This window comes from Monodon monoceros, unplaced genomic scaffold (genome assembly GCF_005190385.1).
Source record: "Monodon monoceros isolate NGI ecotype Baffin Bay Population unplaced genomic scaffold, NGI_Narwhal_1 Super_Scaffold_21, whole genome shotgun sequence".
Lineage (NCBI taxonomy): Eukaryota > Metazoa > Chordata > Mammalia > Artiodactyla > Monodontidae > Monodon > Monodon monoceros.
In genome coordinates, this window is record NW_021703778.1 from 1,848,892 (window position 1) to 1,859,910 (window position 11,019).

Genomic DNA, 11,019 nt, shown 5'->3' on the forward strand with positions numbered 1-11,019 from the left:
CTCTAGAGCCCGCACGCCACAACCACTGAGCCTGCGCTCTAGAGCCCGCGCGCCACAACCACTGAGCCTGCGCTCTAGAGCCCATGCGCCACAACTACCGAGCCTGCGCTCTAGAGCCCGTGTGCCACAACTACTGAGCCTGAGCTCTTGAGCCCGCAAGCCACAACTATTGAAGCCCCTGCACCTAGAGCGCGAGTGCTCCGCCACAAGAGAAGCCACAGCAAGGAGAAGCCCGCGCACCTCAGCACCCCCTGCTTGCTGCAACCAGAGAAAGCCCGCGCAGCAACGAAGACCCAACACAGCCAAACATAAATAATAAATAAACAAATTTATTTTTTTAAAAGAAACCGAGAATGAAAACATTCTAGCTGTATTAGAAGCACAGCCACTTCAAAACCTCTAGATGCCTCAACCATCCAATTTTCCTTATAGGACGTCTGCCAGAAATACCGCATACCAACCTCAATCCATCAGATTGGGGGCGTCTGCCGATTCAAATTACCTTCTACTTGGCAAGTACCTAAAACTCAGGCCACAGATACGCAAAGCAACTGTATTACTGCTTCTTTCCCTGTTTTTGTCGGGAGCAGTCCTTTATTCTGGGCCAAAATACGTCTTTCCAAAAGTGAAACAGACGTTGCAATGTTTTCTTAAAGATAGCTCGCGGCCTTCCCCGTTAACTTTTGGGACGATCTGGACGCTGCACTTCCTTTTCAACGTGGTTCCCCTCCTAGAACTAGAACTAGAACTTCGGAATCCTGATACTGCATTTCCACGGGGAAACATCTGTGAAATAACATTTTCCCCCTTAACATTCTTTCTTAGGCCAAAAGCCCAGCATTCGTGTTCTGTTATAACCACCCTACTGGTCGCAGAATGGGATCCGGGATGCAAGCGTGAAGTTGCTCGGAGGCTCTCGACCCTGCTAAACCCCCTCCCCTCCATTCCTCCCGGTCCTTAAGACGAAGGGAGCGTTAAAGGACTTGCACATGAGAAAAGCACCCATCGCCAGGGCCAGCGGCAGCCGGGCCCCGCGCCTCCGGGGCGCACTCACCGGGTCTGAGCAGGGAGGGCGCAGCCTTGCGGGTGGCGCCCGCGGCGGGAAGCCGGGACCTGCCCTGCTCGCGCGCTAGGGATCCGGGAAGGAGGAGGAAAGGGGAGGAGTCGCGGTCAGCGCCCCGTGGGACCCTTGCGCAAGGTGCTTTCCAGCTGCGCCGGCTGCAGCCGCGACCCGCGCGCAGCCCCGAAGCGCCGCAGCCGGAGACGGGCACGGCCTCCCCCCCAGGGCCCCGGAGCCCTCCCGGATGCTGGGGCGCCCCGGACCTCAGGGTGCGAACCGCCGGGGCACCCAACAGGGCTGCGATCGAACGACAGCCCCGAGCCCCCGAACTCTTACCTGCGGCCTCCGCGCGGCCCCGCCGCCGTCCCCCGACGGCTCGCGGCGCAGCTGGCGGGCGGCCCCCGGGAGCCGGGCGCGCCGGCGTCCCCAGGTCCGGCGTCGGCAGGAGCGGGAACCAGGGCTACCGGCCCCGGAGCGTTGGCGCGCTGTCCGGGCCCGAGCGGTCGAGTGAGCCCCGCGCCTCCCGCGCACCCGGGCTGCCCTCGTCGGCCCCTGACTCACAGCTTCTGGGCCGGCCGAGGGGCGGCGCAGCGGACTCCAGCCGCCGCCTCCCCGCCTCTTCCATTTCCCCTTTCTCTCCGTAAACAGAAAGAGCCCGCCGGCTAGCAAGGCTACCCGAGCCCCCGCGAGGGGAAATTCCGGCCTCCCCCCGCTTGCCCTCGGGGCGCTGGGCGGAGCTGGAGGTGGGACGGGGGTGGGGCGCGCCGGGAGCGGGGTCGGTCTCGCCACGCCTCCCGGGGGCCACCGCCGGCTGCGCGGCTCCGGCCCACAGCCTGGAAAAACACCCCCGAGTTCCCTCCGACCTGGGGACCCGGCAGTCGGGGGGTAGAGGGCGCCCCGACGCGGAGCAGGAAAGGGCGACCCTGCCTCCGCCCCCGGCCGCCGAGGGAAGCTCGTATTTCCTAAGGTGCCGGCGCCCTCGGCGCTGCTGTGGGGTTCCCCGGCCCTTTCCCGCGCCCCCCATGCCGGAGGGTGTGTCTGTGTGCTCGGGGCGGGGGGAGGGGGCGAACAGGGGCGCCGCGTGCTGCCCGCGCCGCGCTGCAGGAGGCGCAGGGAGCTTCCCGGAACCGCGGCCCGCCCCGCTCAGGTTTCGGTCCAGGTCACACACGCAGGGCGGTGATGCGTGGCCCCCAGCACCGACCCAGTTTAAGGGCTTGGGAGAGGCTGCCGTGGGAAGTGACGGGGCGCTGGACGAGGGCCGGGGTCCCCGCCAGCAAAACCTGGTTTCGCTCTTTGCAGCCTTTATCGGAACTGGTTATTGGTGGCACCGCCCGGTTACAAAGTGTATCTGCCCCGTCTCCTCCTATAACCCCCAGCTTCGAGTCTGGGATTCTCTGTCCCGCTGGGGAAGAAGGTCCAAATGCGTCTAGAGCGATCTTCCTTCTCGAGTGGAAAGCGTTTTCTCGCGGCGAAGCCGGAAGGAAGTTCTAGGGAAACAGCGCCTCTCTCCACGAAATCCTCTCTGCTGGACGTTGCCGATACCCACTGAGAGGCGGCACGCGCTCCCCCCTGCCCCGCGCCCCTGCCAGTACTTCCTGAGTATCAGGACATTTTGCAAGACAGCCCCGAGAGGGAGAGAAGCTGTAAGGCACCGACCCTCTCCATCTCGGCGACCCGGACGTTGGACGTGCCAGGTGGAGCCCAGATTCCAACGTCCTCGCTGAGTCCGCGTCTGGCCCTTTCCTGTCCCCAAGCTCGTCTCGGGCCCACGCACCCTCACACGCACACAAGAACAAGACTGCAGCGGAGCCGCTCGAAGACTCCACGTTTCTCCTACGGAAAGTGAATTGTTATTCCCACCCAAGGAAGTCATCTGAGAATTGTCGGCGGACAGAGGCTAGCAGAGATGAGAAGCAAGGCCCTCGCTGTAGGACCTTAACGCCCATCACTTCTTTGTGCTTCTGGGCCCGTGGCGTTGGTGATAACAAGGGGATTGACAGACGCCCGAGACTTTAGTAAAAGCGAGCCCAACTAGCAAATTAAACGGTGACGACTGACTGGAGACACTGAGCCATCCCCCCAATTATTTTAAGTACTAGAGTGCAGCGGCATGAATGACGCGGGGCGAGTACCATTTCCAAGTGGTCTCAGGGCTGGACCACCCCCCGACCTTGGTCCAGGGGACTGGGCTTCTTCTGCTTTTTCAGGAGGGCGCGCCGCCTGGACCGACCCTGCTGCCCTGACTCGGTAGATGCAGCCCGCGCCCAGGCGGGGAGAAGCCCAGCTGGCCTGGCCGCGGACTCCGTGGAATTTGGCCGGGACTCAAAAGCAGATTATCCCAGTCTCGGCTGAAACTGTAGCATCAGCTCCCTTCGCCTTTTCTCTGGGAACCAGATTGGCCTGGTTGTTGCCTCTAATCATAACGTGAGAGACGTCTCTCCTCTATCTGTTGTCTCTGACCAACGAAGGATGATCTTTATAAGCAATTTTAAAAATAGAAACATGGAACCACCCCCTTGATGAGCTAATGAAAACCACACCTAATCTTCTGGGAACTAAGTATTAGCCTTACTTCCTACATAGAGGTCTTCCAAATATAGTTGCATTTTAGGGAGCTGGTGAAATGGCTGCTCCAGCGGGGTTCTCTCTGGCTGTTCATTGCTTATGCAGTAGCAGATTTCATCTGGTGGGGTGAATTAAGAGATTTTACTCAAATACATTTTTAAAGTCTAGCAAAGATTGGATCTGGTGACCCGGATTACCAGAGAGAGAGGACAATTGAAGAGAAAGAAAAAGTTTGCAGACTACTTGCATTTTTCTCCGTCAAGACTTTGTTACACAGGCTTGCAAAAGCAATACTGCTCAGCATGCTAGAACAGTGAGGTTTAAACTTGCCAAGGAGAAACCACCGGAGCAGGAGCGCACACAGCCAGAGGTGGCTGATTAAAGCACGTTACAAAACAGCTCTGGAAGCTGTTTGCACCCAACAAAATGCACTTGAAAATTGAGTTGCAAGGTTGCAGTGTACTTGAAGAGGCTTTCTCCACTGGCAGGTTGGGACAATAATAGGTTTGTCATCTGTAGTTTGGAAATCAGAGCTCATTTACTCAACAGAACCAAAATGATGAACAGTGGCAGGTGACCCAGTCAGTGCATCAGCCTATGTAACCTTGGGCTCTAGACTAATAAACAGAATACAGGACACTGCTCTCCAGTCTTCTTCATATTCAAAAAATATAATATTTTTAGAGAATACTGGGATAAACTGGAGAAAAGTAGGGGATACCTATATGTGGCTTGGTGAAAAATGTATTTCTTTTTCTTAAATTATAATAACAGTAAAATACAAAAGGGTTTGAGGAAGATCATTAAATATTGAATTTCAGTAAAGCTTTAAATAAGATTTGGGGCTCTCACTGCTGTGGCCTCTCCCGTTGCGGAGCACAGGCTCCGGACGCGCAGGCTCAGCGGCCATGGCTCACGGGCCCAGCCGCTCCGCGGCATGTGGGATCTTCCCAGACCGGGGCACGAACCCACGTCCCCTGCATCGGCAGGCGGACTCTCAACCACCGCGCCACCAGGGAAACCCAAGACATCTTTAAAGTTAAGAGGAACTTGAGCCTGATGTCATGAGCATAACTTTTTTCTGTCTGCCTTTTGTTGCAGCTATATACGTATTTACCCATCAAGAGGTTTAAACGATGACCTCTTTAAACTTCTGACAATAACCTTCAGATGAGAAACTGTACAGACACGTGAGTAATCAAGTTAAAACCACTATTACCGTCTTTAACTTTTTTGAGCAGTTGAACTTGTATGTTAGAAGTCCAGTAGGTCTTATTTTTTTCATTGACGGAGGTAAGTTTCTTATGACAATGTGAGTGGATTTCAGTGATAATTGAACTTTTTCATATTAAGTCTTTCTAAGTTACAAAGCTGTAATTTGCAAAACTTGCATACGCGCTGTCAGAGAATTTAGCTTGGATGCCACTAAAAAGACACAGCAGATGGAAGGATGAAGCACCCAGGGGAGGAGATTCAGGACCGCCAGACCCACCCTGTCCCCCCACTCCCAAGGCTGATGCTCCTTGGACTTTGGCCCTGCTCCTCTGGTACCTGAAACACAAACTGCTTCCTCCAGCCCGGCCCGGGCCCCCTGCAGCTGCTGGCGATGAACCTGCTGGCCTCTCGCAGCATCTTGAGGGGGATTAGGATTCCAATAGACCTGTGGGGACCACCACGTGTGCATCATTACATTCTGCTCTGCCGTCGCCGCCGCCCTGGCCACCCTACGGCATCCCAGAGAAGATTGCAGAGGCACCTGAATGCCTTAAGGAATCCGGGGGTATCTATATTCCTGCCGCATCGGCATGCAAGGCTTTTCCCTTTAGACCACCCAGAGGGCGGACAAGGATGAAAGGGACAGTCCCCTCTGTCCTCATCCCTCCTGTGCCTCTCCTCACCTTCTGTACTCACAACTTCTGCCGTCACTGTGCAAAGTGGGAACAGCAAGGAAGGAGGGCAATGGGGCCCGGGGCAGAGATGGAGACCTCACATGCGGGAGATGGGGGGAGAAATCCCCTGCTTCCAGATGCTCTCAGCTGTGGCCGTTGTTTATCTCTGAAGGCCGTGTTTAAACTGGGCCTAGATGTGAGTCAGACACCTTTTGTTCTCATGTGCAGAGAGCTAAAACTCGGGTCTCTCAAAGGCCCTACATCACGCCGTTCTGTATGAAATGTATTATGTTTTTTTGTTCGTTGCTTTGTGCTGTGACTTCCCCAAATGTGAGGTCCATGAACCACACTTTGAAAACAGAAACTACTACTCTGTGCTTCTCTCTTCCACCCCCCAAATGGAAACTCCTGGTACAGCATTTCTTAATCTCGGGCTTCCGAGATTACCACATGGGTTGGGATGCCCCCAGGAACTGTTCAAGGCTCTCTCCTCCGGCCAGTGCAATAACTTTCATTTTTCCCATTTTTAGAGGGGGGGAAAAGGGCTCAGCAGTGAGGCTCCCCCAAACTGCATGGGGCCAAATGTTGGAGCAGTCCCTGATGGATTTGTGGAAATTATCTCCTAAGCATCTCCCACGACTCCTTATTAGCCAGAGTCCCCTCATCCCAGGACCACACATCACCTGCAAACACGATGTGAGGGACTACCGGCAACTTATTGCTTGGGTGAGGCAAGGAATTGTTTTAAAAAATTAAGCACAGGCTGATCTGCAAGTGTAAATGTAGAGGTAGAAAAAAAAAAAAACACCAGAAGAGCATCCTCTCCAAAAACAATCATTACTAACCTCCTTTGAAACGGTGTTCTTCACACATTACATGTTAGGAAATTGGCCGTATTAGTATTTCAACAGCCTTTAAAAAAAGGTGTTTCATGCTTATTCTCACGTGATTAGTTTAAACCAAGTGAGTTAAACACATTTTGGGGTTTGCCGTTGCAGTTACAACACTAAAAACAATTGCCAGCAGATTCCTCTCAGCGTGTATTGGGGAGACTTCTCCCCTTTCTTAACCAAAGCCCGGGATTAATGTTCATGAGAACATTTTGCTAAGTATCAAGATGCTTCGATGGATGACTTCATAATAATGAAGCATCCTGATACGTTCCGACCACATTAAAAATAATGCTCGTAGCTGTCGTATTTTAGGCACTAGCTGCGTCCCGAGCACTGTGCCCATTGCTTTCCTGAGACGGGCACTAGTCTCTCTTTTTTGCCAGTAGGATTTACATGACTTTAAAGAGGCTAACTAATGTGTCCAAGGAAACCAGACGTTAATCCATGTCTGATCCCAAGTCCAAAGAAGCAATGTCTTGCATCTACCAGCACGGGGTTAGATGGACGCAAAAGCGCCTGGGTGTCTGGCTGGGTCTGCTGGTGCCACTCGGAGGAGAACAGGACTGAACCTCAGCCCGTTGTGAAAGGCCTCCCACTGCTTTCCCATCTGGCCTCTCCTTTGCAGGAGGTTGGTTTTCCTTTTCAGGCTCTAGCCTCTGGCTCCCTTCTGCCACATATGAATAAATTTCAGACATACCTCTACTGGGTCTTCAGGTGGATAATCTTTTATCTCTAACCGTGGGAGGAGAGGTTCTGAAAGCATTTCAGCTGTCTCCCAGGGGGTAGAGATGTGGAAGAGGGCTGAGCCCAGGAAAACTCAGAAATAGAACGCTAGTTTTGCTTATGCTTAAGGGAAACCAGCTTTAATGTCTCTTGGGGTCTGTGGGAGCCCAGAGAGACTTCCTGCCCCCTCTCAGCCTGGTTCTGGGTGGGATGATGTGTGCTTAGAGGCACTGCTGGGGCTTAAGAGCATCCTGAGATGTCCTCATGGATGCTGAGGGCGGATGGACGGGCAGTTTTTCCCACTCACCCACCCAGCTCTGGCACAGAGCACAGGCCCCCGAGGCCAAGGCTCTCCCCAAAACAAGGGTCCTCACCCAAAGCCCTACAGAGGATGGATGGAGCCTCCTTCTATCAGCTCACCGAGCCGGTGATAAACTCTTCAGGATCTGTGACAGCTGGTTGTTAAATAGAGTCATGACTAAAAATAAAATTATATAAAATTACAAGTAAATGAAATATATATTAAAGACAATGTAATAAATATGAAAAACTTACCACTTCCCAATTATTTTGTTGCATTTTATTGCTTTCCAGGCTCTCACTCATGTCTATTACATCCACATGGTGGAAATACTACACCGTGAGGGGTTCCTGTATGTCTCTTTCCAACTCTGCACTTGGTGGCCTCGAGTTAGCAACTGAAAATAGGCCATCGTGGGAGTATTTACACCACAGAAACCAGCAAATGCTACAAACCAGGGCAGGGCTTTCACAAAGCTGGCTGTTAAACGTTTGCCTGCACAGAACTGCGTCCAGGTACTTGTGACACCCTTTTTAGGTACTTCTGACACACTTTAGGTTATTCGCTTTTGTACTCTACCCTCCCTTTTCTAACACTCAATAATTCATCAGAATAACTTTTATTTCTACCCAAGTAGCAAAATCTCCAACAATGAAGGGTGATCGTGGGCCCCCATCTCTCTGTCATTCCTGGAGCTTCATCTCTGTTCTAACAGTAAAGCCATGGGAAGGGGAGAAGGGCATGGAGGGTCTGTCCTGAGAGCGAGGCTGCAGCCTGGGCTGACCCCTCGGGAGTGGTGGCAGTGGACACTTTCCTTCATAATCTAAACTGCCAAGCTGATGCTGGCTGGGTTTACGATCAGGGTTGCCCACTGCCTCTTAGGAATCCCCTGGGGAATTCTTGTTCAGTATAAAGGGGCTTGGGCCCCTGAGATATGAATTTCAGAAAGCTCCAAGAGAATGGGAGTATGGGGCAAGCAAAAAGAACATGTCTTGCATTCACACCTGTGCTTTACCACTTTCTGTCCATGTGACTGTAGGCAAATCAATAAATTCATGGAGCTTTAGTTTCTTTATTTATAAAAAGGGAAACAAATAAAAATTACTTTGTTTTCATTTTGCTTTTTACACTTTCCTTTCCTTTTTTTTTTAATAACATCAAGTGCTATCAACAACTCACAGCTTTGACACCAGGAGCAAAGTGAAATCCATTATTATGGGTCTTTATACTAAAATACTTATGAAAAACACAATACTTTCATATATTTGTCAGTTCTTATCATTCATACAATAACCTTGAAAGTGACTGTCATTAGGCCTGTTTGACATTTGAGGAATCTGAAATTTACAGTAAGTAATTTATCTGAGATTACTCAGATAATACACAGAGCCATAATTCTAACCCACACTTGCTACTTTCAAAACGCTGCATCAACTATACTCCAATATAAAATAAAAATTTAAAAATAAATTTAAAAACTACATAAGTAAATAAACAAATAAACAAACTAAAAAACCAAAAACCTATGCAGCCATTAGATTTATGATATTCTTTGACATAGCGGGTGCTATAAATCATTCATTCAAGAGCCACTTAAGGGGATCAATAGACTCCAGGGACAAACCTCACCGTGCATCTGCTGCTACTTATTGTCCGTGAAGCCTCTGGCCAGTCCTCCCTACTTCTGCCTGCAGCCCTGCTCTCAGAGGCCACACCAGCCTCCCCCAAACCCCATCTTGGTTGCTTGAAACCTGCCACTATGGGTGGTTCTAGCTAATTGAACTGCAGGAGAGTCAACAACCTGGGCTTCACCCACCAGATCCAAGATTCATGAGCATATTCCAGGGCACAGACGTCTGAGAGGGGCTGGAAAAGTAAGATGCCTCTTCTTAGCCATAGATAATTAAAGTTGGAGAAGCTCCAGACACACCACATGTAAGCGCCCCTGTTCCCGGTGCTCAGGTTGTAGCTTTAACTGCCCCCCAAAGAACTCCAAATTAGAGATCACACCAAGAATCTGTACTTTGTAAAAATTTAAATCTGATGGCAAAACAAGTTATGTTCCGTAAAGACATTCTGGTAAATAGAGATAATGGAATGTGCCCCCTGTCCCAATACTCAGGTCAGCCATAACTACTGTCAACACTGTAGGGAACATCATTCTGATTTTTTTTTTTGTAATGCACAGAAATTAAGATTTTGTTGCCTTTACCCCTGGCGACTGCTTCTAAAATTAGCTTTGCAAGTGAGAAGCAAAGAGTAACCACCACACTATTTAGAAGGCAATTTGCTCACTCATTTGTTTATTCACCAAACACTTCAGTGAGCACAGTATGGCAGGCACAGTTCCAGGTGCTGGGAAACAGCAGTGGACAAACTCAATGGCCTTCAGGGAACCTGTAGCCTGGGGACAGCAGAACACTGAAGAAACAAACACATATAAGAGGTCAACTTCTGACAAGTGCCGCGATGGAAATGAACAAGGTGGAGGAAGTAAAGGGAAGTGAAAGATGCTTATGAACTGGATCTTGCGAAGCTCAGAGAGGACGTTTCTGAGAATGTGCCCCTCACATAAAGATCATGACGTAGATGATAGCAGCCTGGTATAGGTCAGAAGTCACCATGTAGGTGTAGCTGTTAATCGCTTAAATCCATGCTTCAATTTTGTTATGAGCTGATGTCGATCAAGTCTCAAAGTAAGCAAAGATCTTAGAGGTGATTTAATTTAACACCTTCACTTTATAAATGATAAAGATGATGTCAGGGTGGTGACTTAGCCAAAATCATGTTACTAGCAAAGAGAAGAAATATGTCTAGAGGCTAACTTTTGTCACCCACAAATCCCATCTATTATTACTATAACATGCATCTCCTTTTAGAGAAGCATAATATAAAGAAATGTTGCTCTATATTGTTCCCATAAATACACTGTAATCAAATATAATCAATTAGATAGTATCTGGTATCTTTTTTTTTTCCCTGATGCAAAGTCTGGGGTGAAAGAAAGAACAAGGGTTTTAGTGTCAGTTACATAACATCCGGATGCCTTTTCTTTTTCTTTTTTTTTTTTTTCTTTCTTTCTTTCTTTCTTCCTTGTCATTCCCTAGCTGTGTGATTTGGAAAAGCTACTTAATCTTCTGGGCTTTAGTGTCCTTACTTATGAAACCAGGATACATCATAAATGTGGTTTTTATTCCAATGTTTAAATGGAGAAAATAGTGAGAGGTTATAAGGGGAAAATATAGCATACATAGAATGATAAAAGTTAACATCTTCTACACAGGGGAAATAGAGTCAAGCTTGCCAGTGGTTGGGTTTTTCTTGCAACTGAGTAGGGCTCAGGTTAGTAACAGAAACCCTGGGTCAGTGTGTGGAGAAACCTGGTAACCAATCCAGCAGTTCGAAGCTGTATCGCTGTGGTTTTTCTCTTTAAGTAACCAAACCTTCCGGTTTTCTTTGGTGCCTGTTTTCTAACACTTGCTTTATTTATTGCATCACCAGCTGTGTGGTAGGGGTATCATTTTTACCAGTGAACTGGATTATCCCTCTGCAAATCTCCCTGGGGTTCTTGGAAAATTATCTGAAATT

General features: G+C 49.9%; 1 protein-coding gene across 1 annotated transcript in view; it reads right to left on the reverse strand.

The window, feature by feature from the left end:
- The window catches only part of MAP3K8 (mitogen-activated protein kinase kinase kinase 8), a 26,377-nt gene extending 24,903 nt beyond the window's left edge, over positions 1 to 1,474 (reverse strand). The window contains exon 1 of the mRNA XM_029238717.1: positions 1,397 to 1,474. The gene's annotated coding sequence lies outside the window, so the exon portion shown is untranslated. The remainder of the gene's footprint in view (positions 1 to 1,396) is intronic.
- Between the last annotated feature and the right edge of the window lie 9,545 nt (positions 1,475 to 11,019).